This window comes from Castor canadensis, chromosome 11, assembly GCF_047511655.1.
Source record: "Castor canadensis chromosome 11, mCasCan1.hap1v2, whole genome shotgun sequence".
NCBI classification, from domain to species: Eukaryota; Metazoa; Chordata; class Mammalia; order Rodentia; family Castoridae; genus Castor; species Castor canadensis.
The window spans coordinates 9,730,549-9,744,468 of NC_133396.1; positions in this window are offsets into that span (position 1 = coordinate 9,730,549).

The window sequence follows — 13,920 nt, forward strand, 5'->3', positions numbered from 1 at the left end:
ATTTCCTTGTTGATTTATATATCTTCCTCTTATGTTTTTGAAGCTTTTTTCAGAGGCTGATAATTTTGAGACCTGCTAATGGATTTCAGTTTGAATTTGGAAAAAATAATAACACCTTCCTGGAATTTACTAGCTGCTGGCTTCTTTTAGTTACCATTAACTATAGTAATGTATGTGCCACATATGCAGTTTCAATGATTCTAGGAGCCTTGTTTCACTTGATCTTAACCAAAAGGCCAAGAAGTGATAGGAGCCTTATTTCAAAAGTAAAGAGAAGGCTGGGCACCAGTGTAATACTAGCTATTCAGGAGGCAGAAATTAGGGGGATTGTGGCTCAAAGCCAGCCCTGGGCAAATAGTTCTCAAAACTCTATCTCAAAAAACTCATCACAAAAAACCCATTATAAAAAAGGGCTGGTGAAGTGGCTAAAGGTGTAGACCCTGAGTTCAAACCCCAGTACCTCAAAAATTAATAAATGAAAGAAAGTAAATAGAAGTAAGTGAAATTAATTTCAATAAAATATTTTATTTTGCCCTAAGTGTTATCATTTCAACATGTAATTGTTAGGTACAGTATGTGTGTGTTGTGGGTGGAGGGGACTAAGGGGAGGGGGGAGGGTGAAGGAAAGAGATTAAGGTGATGGTATATGGTGGATGGACTTCGTACACTTATATGAAATAGAACAAAGAAACCTCTTGAAATTGCCTTAAGTAGGGTAGGGAGGGAGTCAAAGGGGAGAGAAGATGGGGGCAATGTAAACAATGTACAATGTAAGTCTAATTGGAATTGTCACTGAATCCTCCCATACATAATGAACACATCCTAATGAAAAATTTATTTAAAAAAGAAAGCATGGCCATATAACAATATGAAGTTAGTGATATATTTTACATTGTGCTGAATCTTTAAAATATGGTGTGCCTTTTATTCTTTTAGCATATCCCAATTCAGATATTAAATCTCTTTGGAAATACTTAATCTGTATTTTTAGTCAATAAAATGTACTTTTGAAAAAAGTATACATTTATATACTTGAGCTATTCCAAGCATACATAAAAGTTTTTCAACAACATAATCAAACACTAGACATTAAACTTACACAATCAAAATTAAATATAACTTAAAATTCAGTTCCTTCATTGCACTGAATGTAACTGATACATGGAGACAGGTGTTCTGTAGCCATCTTTGGCTGAATGTCTGTCAAACTGAACAGTACAATAGTAAGTAGTGATGAAAAGAACAGCTAACATGCACTGAACACTTCCTATGTTTTGGCTTTTCTGATTGTTAGTGCCATTATTTTAGAGATAAGGAAAATGAGGCACAGAGGGATTAAGCAACTTCCCCAAGATGATATAATTAAGAAAGGAGACCACTAAAGCCTGTAGTCTTAAGTATTCTACTGCATATAGTACAACACCATTCTATGTAAAGTCTGTGAGTTCCAAGCACCCCTGGAAGTGCAGATTTGCTGACATCAACATTTAGTATATGATCCAAAGCCAAATATGTAGCACATGACTCCACGATATGACGTCACTGCCAGGTTTCTTCAAAAGTGACCAGTGGGGACTAGTGCTTTAATGTAAAGAAGCTACCTTTCAAAAATGTTTGTTACCTATTTAAGCACGGTTGTGAAACAAAAATCCTTGGCTCTATCTTTGGTGAAGTATTAGCACAGATTAAACCTGTATTACTTATTCTTGTGTTTGATGAAACTTTTTAACAACTCTCGAGAGGTTTAATTAAATCCTAAAGCTCTTTTGATCAATAATCTCATACTTTTAAGAGTTATAGTGTTTCCTGCCATTCTGTAGATGATATTTAGAGGTAATTATTATTGAGTGATGTGATTAGAGGGTGAAATAGGGAAATAAGCAAGAGCTATTTAAGAAGAATTCCTCAACACATTTGCAAAGTTGTTATGTTTGCTTGGAATTGAGGCTTGTGAATTAAGAACACAACTTGCACTTACTCAGGGACAACTGGGAAGTGTGTATGTTTCCATGGAGATAGGTAAGCCATTTCTTTTCCCACATAATGAGCACAGGCTTTTCTACCAACTCTGATTTCTGTTCCTTCACCCAAGAGTTGGTGAGATTGGGAAGTTTGATCCTAGAGTCTGGCACAGCTCCAGGCAGAACAATAAAAGAAGACATAAATCACAGGGAAAAGAGGTTAACACCAGTGGGAGGTGTGAAGGTGGAGAGTTGAAATATGTCTACCACTGCACATCTGCAGAACACAGAGCACACTTAAACAGAAAGAGCAAGGGCTCATCTTAATGAAAATGCCTGCTCAACCGCTGATATTCCTGGTGCGGATATGGAGCTACATGGGGCTGCTGGGGGAGCACAGCACAGTGGCATTCCTTGACTTTTGTACATAGTGTTCCTTATCCTCAATTTTATTATTTCAAGATGTTATTTTCTCAAGACTCTCATTGATTGCATTGTTCATTCCTTTAGCAACCACTCATGAAGTGCAGGTAGGCGTCCTGACAGATCACAGTGTACAGAGCCTAAGGAAATCCCGAATTGTTTGTTTATGAACCCTACTGTGAAATAGAAAGGCAAGTTGTCCAAAAAAGAAATATAGTATGAAATAGATATGTGGAAGTGCTAGGAGACTTTTAATGCAGTGCTCTGAAAAAGGGGATAGGTCTACATGTCATTTTGAATTTGAATGCTAATAAGTGACATGGATAGAGACATTTATTCCATCAAAAAAAGAATAATTAACATATAAAATTCATTGACATATAATGCAGAATGTCCAGGACTCAGACTCCAGAATATGGAAATTGTTCAACAGGCTGATTAACTAGCTTTAGGATCCTTCATGCTAGTTGATATCACACAGAGTGTGAACTCTCCAACTCCAGCCTCTTACCCAGCCTTATCAACACTTAAACATTCTGGACAGCACCTCTCGGAGGAGTGTAATCAGACTGTGCCAACACAAGGGAAGGGAAATGAATACTGGGCTGGGGTTTGTAGGTAAAGATCCCTGTGTGTATTTTCCCCCAGATGGATATGATATATTGTTTCTTAAATTATTCAGGGCTTTAAGAGTCATCAAAAAACTTTAGGTGAGCACTTCATTTAACACAGTATTGTTAAGTTTTCTGATTAAGACTTAGGCTCACTTTTAATCCAATGACATTAAAATCTATAAAGCTGAGTATCTTTTGTTTCCTTTTCCCTTCCCTCTCATTCCGTCCTCTCCCTTATCCACCTCTCCCTTCCAGTTCTTTCCCCTCCTTGCCCCTTCTCTACCCTTCCATTCCCTTCTTTTGATCTCCCAGGACTATTGCTAATTTGGGGAACTGGAGATTATAAATCAAGGCAGATGTAAAGTAATTTGCTGAAAAGAAAGATTCTATCAAGTTCCTAAGTTATCTTATCAAATACTTTTCTATCAGCAGAACTGCTATAAGTATTCAGAAGAGGCAGATTTTATGTTATGTACACTGTCACTTCCATTTTACAACTAAATTGGGCTTCCCGATTAGTGTTACTATGGAAAAGTGTATAGGCTATGAGATTACACATAGGAACCAAGAGATTTTTCTAGACACACAGAGAGAGCCTTTTGAAAAGGTTTGCAAGCATAGCATCACTCCTTTACTCATAGATAGCTCTTTCCTTTTCTTACAGCTCACTTATTTTGTAAGTGGCTCCTTACATGGTGTCAGAGGTGGAGACGTGGGCTTATGTGCAACTCATTTTGGGAAGTATTTCAAAGACACATGAGTGGAAGGCAGGAAAGTTAAGAGGAAGAAGAAGTAGCTCCCTACTGTGCACAGCTGGAGTTTGATCTTTTGAGCAGCTGTGTAGAGAGGCATCAGAACCAGAGCCAGAAGGGCAGAAGAAGGTGTTCTTCCATTGACTTCTACTTGTTACAAATTGCCATTTGGGCAGACACTCAGTTTCTGGTTTGTGCATGAGTTACAATGGCTCAGCACGTCGTTCAGACATTTCCCAGTACACTGAAGAGAAATCCTAGGGAGGAAATTTAGGGTTAATTGATCTCGGGACACTGCAAATAACAGGTTCTGTTAGGCTGGGACAAAATGGTGGGCTAACTAGAGATGTGGCTAGAAACAAGATGCAGTTCAATAGCTACATCCATTCCTATCAACACAATGAAGCTTTTCCAAGGGAAGGGAAGGGACCAAGTCTCACTCGTCTTTATGTGTCTGTCATAGTCCTTGCCTAATAGTTAGAAACATGTTGGCTCAGTTGAATTAAATTGACACTCTGAGAAATTGATACCTGGAAAGACTGAATTTGTTCCTCATGGCTTTAACTCATGTATACATATTATTCTGATTTATGTTACCTCACTATTAATTTATTCATCCATTTTCAAATTATTGAATCTTTGAAACAGGGTTTTCCCTTGTAGAGATTCAGGCTGCTTCTTATTGCATATAGAACCATAAGCCTGCTTCCTCCTCTCCATTTTATGGGACAAAACACAAAGTCAGTTTCTAGAAGGAAACAAGCTCCTGGGATGCCTATGTGAATACATATTGTTGCTGCCAGATACATTTTAGTAGATTTTTCAAAGTGTGAAGGATTTACTCTTAAGTCATTGAATTATGTATTGCAGCACACTTGAAAGACTAAAAAAGGAATTAAAAATTTTTTTCTCTCTATGTGTCTGAATGTCTAACTTTTATATTCCTGGTTGAGTATCTTGACTTGCTCATGGGGATTTTACCAGCCTTTTGTTTCTAACCACAGAAGTGAGTAGCAGAACCTGGAACAGATCCTCAGGCCCAGGATTCTTTGTAGTCAAGGACACCTGGGTTGGACCAATCTGGGTTGGTTACTGAAAGAAGAGAATGAGGCAAGTGTGAGAGACATAGGCACTGCCTTCCTCCTATGTTGCAGACGGGAGGTTGTGCGTTCAATGGAGTTGCCTGCCATACCGGAGATGCTGAAGTTCAAGAGCCATGGAGTTTGGATTTCCTTTCCAAAAAACTCCCACGACAGTCCTCAAACTTCTAGTGCTCTGAATGATCATGAGATTGTTAGCCTACCCTAGAGAGATAGTAGGGCTGCACTATAGTCACCAATGCCATTTATCCTGTCAGGAGAAGCCTGAGAGAGACATAATTGTATGAAAAATCCCCACAAAACCAACTTCTGGCACCTGAACACTGTAGAGTCAACCCAAATCTTCTCTATTAGACTTGAACCATGGAGTCCATTTGGTTGTGGCTCTGTTTATCAAGGTTGTAATTTTCTCCATCATTTTACTAAGTTGTTTATCATTTACCATTCATTATCCTAAAATGACAGTAATTAGAAGTACCTGATTGCTCTTATTACTCCAGTAAACAAAGGAAAATAACCCCTTCTTCCTCTGAACATCAACTTGTTACCTCTTTAGAGAGCCCCAAAGAACTCTTCTCTTCTGAAGGTTTTAATTGTAAACATTGTTACCATAATTATCATTGTGCCCAACAAGATGCTTTGCAACTAGCAAAGGCTATTTGTTAAATGTAGAATGAATCTGTTTATGGAATGGATGGACAATGGTAAATAGAAATATGTTTAAATATCTTGGGGGCAACTTTCCTTGCAAGCACTTCCTTTTTCTGTTTCACACAGGGTAAATCCACAGAAAATTAAAGCCTGGATATGAGAATGCATCCTTTATTTCCAGAAAGAAAACAAGTAAAAGAGAAGAAAAGAAAGGAGAGACAAAAGGAGGAAGCTCAACAATGAGTGAGATAACATCTGGAAGTTAGGTTTCTCCACCCAAATGGACTAATAACAACAGTAACCATAGCTTTATTGAGCTGTCAATGTGGCAAAACTTATTTTATTTGTACTGTAACTCATGAATCCTGACAGCAACCTTGTGAGTGTGTAAAATATTACCGTGCCCATTTGACAGATGAAACCACTGAGTCACAGGAAGTTGGGTAGGTTATGCACCTCTGTATGGCTAGTAAGATTTGATCCTAGAGTACATAAAACCAGGAAGCATAGCTGGATAGCCTGTGCCTGTAATACCACAATGTGCTACCTTCCTATAAAGCAGTGCTTGTGTTTTCCAGATGGCTCCTTTGTGTGCTTGCAGTTTACCTATGCCATTTTGTTTAATGGTCATACTAATGTAAACAATTTTTAATTCTCTTCTTATTACCATGATGAGGGCACTGAGACTCAGAAAAAGAAAGTGAGCGACCCATGAGTCCCTAGCTTGTAAGTGGAACATTAGTATTCAGGCTAAGGTAGTCCTATATGCAAAGCCCTGTTCTGCCTCTGTGCCACACTGCCCCTTTATGAACGTATGGGCTAAAACCTTCCACTCTATCTCTAACTTTATGGGAATAACTAGAGATTCCCACTGCAGCCTTTAAGCTCACAGTCTTTTACCTCAAAGTAAGGAAATCTTTAGGAATTTTACTTTTGACTGCTTTCTAGTTCCATATTTCTGAGAAGTATTCTCTCATTGTCTGGGACCATTCAGCAACCTCCACAAATGCCCTACAGACTTTCAGTTTATTTCCAGTAGGAAGGGTTAAAATGAATCACTGGTAACTTTCATAAGCATTTACATAATGGTCATAATTAGAAAAAAATAAAATCCTTCTTTAAACTATATTAACTCAGAAGATAGAACTCATGAAAGAAATATTAAGTTCAGACAAGATACTGTTTAATTTAAAATAACAAACTTATAACTACACATTCACACATTATCATTGCCCTTGAAAGTTTCTTCTCCTTAAAATTAAATGTGATAAATGGTTTCGTCATTTCAGTTTACAAAGAGGCAGCTATAGAAATCAGATTTTAATATATTCCAGATTAGACTGCATGCTATATTTGTAATAGGACTTGTTTCCAACATTAGTTGGCAGGTCACTCATATGAACAATTATCCAAATAGCTATTAGGATTTGATTGCACTCATTTCCAGGCAAAGCAAGCTTGCCAGAACTAAGCCTGGCTGCTGGTTAGATTTTGGTTTGACTTTTGGAGAAAGCCACAAGAATTTGTCAGTCATCTTGGCTATAAGGGAGTCTCCCTGTCTTGAGGCTTGTCTCCTTCCTACTTGAAAATAGAAGCAAATGTGTTGTTCTTTTGTTGTATTTATATAGTTTTCTATGATCTAGAAAATAAGAAGGAAGGGAAAATGTTGCATAGGAAAGTAACATGAAACACCAAGACAGTGAAAATGCAAAAGACTTAAATCAAAGCATTCTAGAGAAGTAGGGATATAAGGAACATGGTTTCACAGCTGTGCCTAGATCGCTTTGTGCACATGCTCCATAGTTACATCTCTACAGAGTGCTTAGTGTAATTTGTAGAGTGGATGCCAAAACAGAAATGGTGTTTATAGAAAGGAAGAATCAAACTTTTTCTTGTTGCCCATTCATTATGCTTCTACATAGTTTGGCACTTGGGGACCCTACTCATTAGTCTGGTCCAACACTCTAACCCAAGAACAGTGACTTCCTTAGACCAGGTGAAGAAAAGCTCCCTTTATGGTCAGGTCTATGGCTGGTAGAAAGATTATTTAGAAAGCCTGTGTGCCTCATGGCAGTGGGGCGATCCCTCCCATGGCTGCATGTTGATGGGGGTTTATGACAGGTCTGAGATTCCACTCATCAACCACCAAAACCACTGTCCCTACAACAGCTGGAAAGGTCACTGCTCTACAGATTTAAGGTTGAGGAAAGGCTGAAAGGGCAGAGAAAACACATTTTTTTTCTTTTAATTTGAAGTTATTGAAGTCCATCTTGCTGAGGACCTTCTTAATGTACTTGTAATAGTTTGGGTCTAGAAAGGCATTATTTCTAAAGGAAATAAAATGTTATGTAGAAGTTTCTTTTTCAGTGTTTTTATTATCCCATCATAAATGGAATAAGTTCATTTTACTTTGCATAAACTGTAAGAATATCCCAAACTATATAAAATGTTAATTAGCAATAGTGGCTTTATATTCTGTTCTGAATGATGCTTTACCTACCCTGATGTTGTCATTTAGAGTGACAAGAAGAAGTCAAAGGGTCATTCTTATAGATATCCTATGTCACCCAGTAAATATTAGATAAAAATGTGCACAATTATTTTCAGATAACATTTATTAAATTCTTATGACATGGCAAACTTCTGAGTTCTTAAAAGGTATGATCTCTTTTAACTCTCACAGTGATACTCTTTGAGAAGCATGGGTAGTATCTCTACTTTTTAGAGAAGAAAACAGGGTGTCAGAGAGGTTCAGAAGTTTGACCAAGTGCATAAAGAGCTTAAGAATGATCAGTTTGACTCAGGTGTTCAAACACCTGCTTCAGTGCTGTGTGAGCTGCCATGATAAATTTGTATAGTAACCTGTACATTAGAGAAAATTCAAATAGCTTTTGTCTCATAAGAACCTCAAAATAATTGGTTTTAATATAACAGGAGGCAGAACCACAACTGAATAGAGACTGGAAAGCTCTGAAAGTCAAATGCCAATATTTTTACTCTGGAAGTTACTGGTTTTGTCCCCATGACCAGCACACAAGAGAACAGAACAGGATTCCAGAGTAGTTTGAAAGATAGTAATTGTGTCCTAAAAATCTCTGGCTCTTCATATAAAGAGATAGTTGAGGCCATGGGTTTACTTTATGGATTCTTTGGAAAAATGAAATGAGAGATGTTGGGAATACAAAATGGACTAGGTGACAATATTAACTTTCAGGAGTAAAAGTCATATGATGGATGTACTCTGAGCAAAAAAAGTATGAGTCTTTTTCCTACTTTTTCCTTGCTTTCCAAACACAATTATATTTTTAGCATTGCTATTTAAAAATATAAAATGCACATAATACACTATTTATAAATTCAATATACTGAATAAATTTTGTTACAAAATTATCTAAATTAAGGGCTGGTATAGTGGCTCAAGCAGTAAGAGCACCTGCCTCTCAAGCATGAGGCCCTGAGTTCAAACTCCAGTGCTGCCCCCCCCAAAAAACCATGAAGTTAGCAAAATTAGACTTTTTGACAAGCTTATCTTTAAAAATTAGAAAATCTTGACAGTAAAGCTCCATTTTTGCAATAAAAGTTTCCTTAATGCATGATCAGATGTGATGGATCCCTAGGCTCTAACATTTTTATGGGATCATACCAAAAGTTACCAATAACAGGACTGACATTTCTCTGGAATCATTTGTTTTTTCTTTCAAAGATTCCAGCCTTGGCCTGGTATTAACTGAATTTGTACTGTCAATTGGAGGAAAGGCACTGGGTTCTGCCTGCCACAAACTCCATTCTCCCTTGCTTTCTAAAATGTACTGTAGTCATAAGAAGCCCATGTAAGTCCCCAGGTCAAGGATATAACCAACTATAAAGAGAATACACCCTCCTGTTTTATATAAATTATAATTAAAATCTGCAATTGCCTGGGGTAGCATGATATTCTGCCTGCACATTTCTTTCTTTTTTATAACTACTGCTGAAATTAAACTTGGAAATGAGAAGGAAAAGATTGATATTGTTGGTCATTGGGGTTTGCATTTGACATTCCTCAAATAATGGGATGTAATATGGTTATGCAGAAAACAGATTGATTTTTCACAATTTTCCCACAGAGGTAATAGGGAACAGACTGGAGGAAATTCCAAGGTTTCATTGGGGGAACTATTTGCAACACAACTGAAGAGGAAAACAAACTCAAACCATCCTTTTGTGCAATTTTCCCTTCAATATTTTTAAGTAAGGAAATTTGCTAACCAATTTGTTTTCATTCCTGTGAGTTTCAGGAATTTGGAACTATGTTCAGTTTTGCAAAAAGAGTCAAGAAAATCTGTCAATTGGGGTGAATCACAGATGATCACTGTTAAAATAACAATGATAGCAGTGGAATTTGCATAATGATTTTCATCTAAGGTTTTAAAATATATGTTTTAGAATATGGTCCTCCCCCCTCCAATTCCTCTCTTCTTTGACTTTGTACATGCTAGCAGATGATAAAAAATAATAACAGCAATATGCTAATCAATCAGCTGAATCCATTTCAATGAATTGAAATAGGACCAGAGATCTTGGGGCATGTGCCCAATGTCACACATTGTGGCAGTGCCTGAAGCCACCTCATTCTAACTCAAATAGAGGTTACTAATACCACAGAAAGGAATGCAGCCATTAATTCTATGTCTTCATAGAGTGCCATTCAACTCTGTTGGTTAAAGCACATTGCTAGCAAAGCTATGGTCATGGTCAATGTTAGCCTGCATTTACCAAGTTTTATTCATTTTCTAATCCCAGACAATGAACTTGCTCAATTTCCTCTGTGATCAGAGTGTTGATAGTGCATAGAAAACCCACTCTCACCCCTTAGAAATTGTAATTATTTATTCAAAATGTCACATATCTATAGAAACAATGTCACTAGAACAATCAGACCAGATGAGATGATTGAATCTGCTTTCTTTTATAATTAATAAACTTAATCTCTCTTTTACCCACTAATCTCTCTCTGTATCTCTTATTCCTAGTACAGGGAGAGAATTGTTCTTCATTGCCCAAGATCTCTAGGGTCTAGCAAAACAGCTGCGGGAAGTCTCAATAAAGAGGTAGCTATAAATGTAGAATATAAACATAGTTGGGCTACATACAATTTCCAGTCTCAGCCTGGCAGTCCTCACTATAGCCCCCGTAAAAAAAAACTGAGTCATGAGGCTTCAGGAAAAACAATAACATAGGTACCTGATTCAGGTGTAGATGTTGCCCTATTCTCTCTTTCAAATTATGAGTCTCATTTTTGATGCACACATCCCATTTTGGCATCCTTTCCCTCCTGTTGCTTCATCTTTTCCTAAGGCATGAAAACTCTTTATGGTGGAGAGAATTCTAAATATGCTTGGTACTTCCAGGTATCTTGTCTTATCTCTGAGCCAGAAATATACCAGAAAGAGGGTGGAGTATCAAAATGGCATATTTACAACAAGTGTGTGATTAACTGCCCATAGAGGAAGCAATATAAATACATGACTGGATAGTTATTGGCCAAACTAAGAGACATCTAGACAAGGGAGTCAGAACATGATGCTTTGAGTCATATGGGCAAGTTAGAAGGTAGCCATCTTTTACTTATCTGTTTATTCTTCCACTAGATAATGATGGAGCTGCTTTTGAAAAACTCGCCGGTTAGAACTTTCTGCTTCTGATTTGGATGTGTTCTCCTTTCTGTCTTGACAAAACTTGGATACCATTTATTCATAGAATTTCATTTCACATTAGAAGTTAATCTTGGCAACTAATTGAAATGGTTGGCTAGTAGCTGTGTTTCCTTCTTAGGCATTTCAGGCTATCTTAAGTTGAGCTCCCTAGAGGAAAGAAAGGCTTCCTGTTAAACCAGTAAGTCATCAATGGGTAGAAATTTGGACCCCAAAAAAACACAGCTTAGAAAGCATATGTTGAAGATGAGAGAATAATCTTTTTGGGTCCTTTAAGTCACACTGTGTAGAATCAATGTCTGTCTCCATTATTATTCATAAAGCAAGTCCTGCCCATCCACAAAATGATGGCCATCTTAACGTTCACTTCAACAAGTTGCTTAGAGTCTGAGAGCTTTGAATGAGAAGTAGCTGTTGACTCTAAAACTATTATGTAAGTTACTACTGATTCCCTGTTAAAGAGTACTAGACTCAGAACCCCTTTTCTCGTCTGCCTAGAAAACTTCCCTAATGTTTGTTTCCTGAGCAGACACTGATCCTGTAGTTTTTCTATTCCTTTGTTGGCAAGTTGGCCAAATGGAGTACATTATTTCATAGTAAAATAAACCTTCACTTTTTGTGTTCCATGGTAAATTACTCAGTGCATAGTACAGACATGTCACCCTCACATTTTCCCAAGATTTGCTTTGCTTGATAATTGTGGCCTGTTTTAATTTTGGATCCTGCTGTGTTTAACAATGATCAAAACTTACAGAATCCTAGTTTTCATTTCTTTTGTTACTTCCTAATCTTCAGTTTCATTTACTTCCCTTCTTTCTTTCTCATATGGCCAAAACCCTTGAGTAATAGTAACTTAAAGTTTTATCCACATGGATATACCATGAGTGGGCTCAGGGGATGAGATACTCTGTTTTATCTGGGTTGCTATTTTCATGAGAAATATGAATGATAATTCTGTTCATTGTAAGAAGTACACAGTTTCTTGCATCCTTCAGAGAACCATCTTTATAAATTTATTTAATCATTTTCTGTATTTTCCCATTTTGAACATGCAAGTGATCAGCAACATAGAGAAGTAACTCAGACAAATCTCTGTCCTTCTATTTCACTGTTCCAAAGACAGAAAGGAAAAGAGAGAATGAGTTCCTGAAAAAGTGTCTTGGATGTTTCTTGGAGTTGCTCCATTAATATTTGCTATTGCTTTTTTATTATTGTGGTGATGAAAGGAGAGGTTCTACTTAGATGTTTGAAGATATTTCTCTTTTAGAAAAGCTACACTATGTTTAAAAACTTAGACAGATGTTGACCTTGACTGTCTCACTTTTAAAGCATTTGATACTCATAAAAAAAGCAAGTTGATGGCTTGGTAAAAATAATATTCAAACAAGCAAAGGCAAAAAGTATGGATTTCTAATACCTGGTTACTCAAATAGCTTGGATAGCTAGAGACATAAGCCAACAGACACAAGTTCTTGTCTCCAAGAAGCAGTTAAATTTAATTTCTTCCACTGACACAATAAAAGAACACTACCTTGAAAGCCCATCTGGTAATTACTGCCAAACATTTCTCACTATGCAAAACAAAAAAGTAATTCCAAGTACATAGCCTAACGATGATGGATGCACAGCACCACCTTTGTATACAGAACACAGCACACTGCCAAGCAAGTTTCAGAATGCAAATGTCTAGTGTAGACCATTTCTGGATGCATTAAATTTTCACTGCAATCCTCTGAAAGAGTGGTTCAGCAGCAATGTCTTCCATGTACAATTTGAAGACTTCATCACATTGACTCATGGATATGCAGCTGCCTTCTTGTGTACGCTGAGCCCATGGGCTTAATTCACGCCAAACAGAGATAACAACTTAAGGTGGTGTGGGTGTAGCACGCTGTACCCTCTAATAACTCTGCTAAGACATTTGAGAACGTTTGAGTACATAAATTCTCTACCATGGTAGGTAAACTTATTCAAAGAAATGTGTAACTGTGTTTAGGGATAATGCATAGTAAGAATAGCTGCCTTGGGCCATACTCTGAAGATTTTTGAGTATCTGGAAAATTGTTACAAAATTTTACCAGAACAAAAGGCAAATCTTTTTGAAATCAGAGGTGTTTAAAAGTGTCACCCTCAACATCATGAGCATTCAAACTCATTTCCTTTCTAAGCTTCTCCCCCACACATAATATGTTATTTACATTTAAAACGGAGTAAAAATAACATCTGTTAGCTTAAAATAAGAACGGTGGTCTAGGGCAGCGTAAATATCCCTATCCTCCCATCCTCTGAGGATTCTATCATGGGGTTTGGCAAGGAAAAGATCTATTGGTGCCTATTACCAAGCTATACAGCACACACTTCTCTTGGTTTGCCATCCAACGTCTGCTCCTTACTGTGCCTTCAATTCCTAGGTCTTAGGCTTAAGCAAGGAGAGTAGAACCAGTCTCAGTCACCACTGACCTACTATATGCATAGAAACACAGTCCAAGTGATGGAGTGGCAAAGAAAGTCAGGTCATAAGAAACTAGATTGGTGCTAAGAAGGCAAATACATCCTTAATTCCAATTCCAGTTCTCTGGGTTTTTTTGTTTTTTTAAGCTGTATCTTGTGATGTGACTAAGTATTTTTTATTGCCATCTGTCAATGAGGAGGACAATGTCAGTACCCACAGCATAGGGATTCTATGACATTCAAAATGTATCTCATCTGTGGTAGTTAGCATAGTG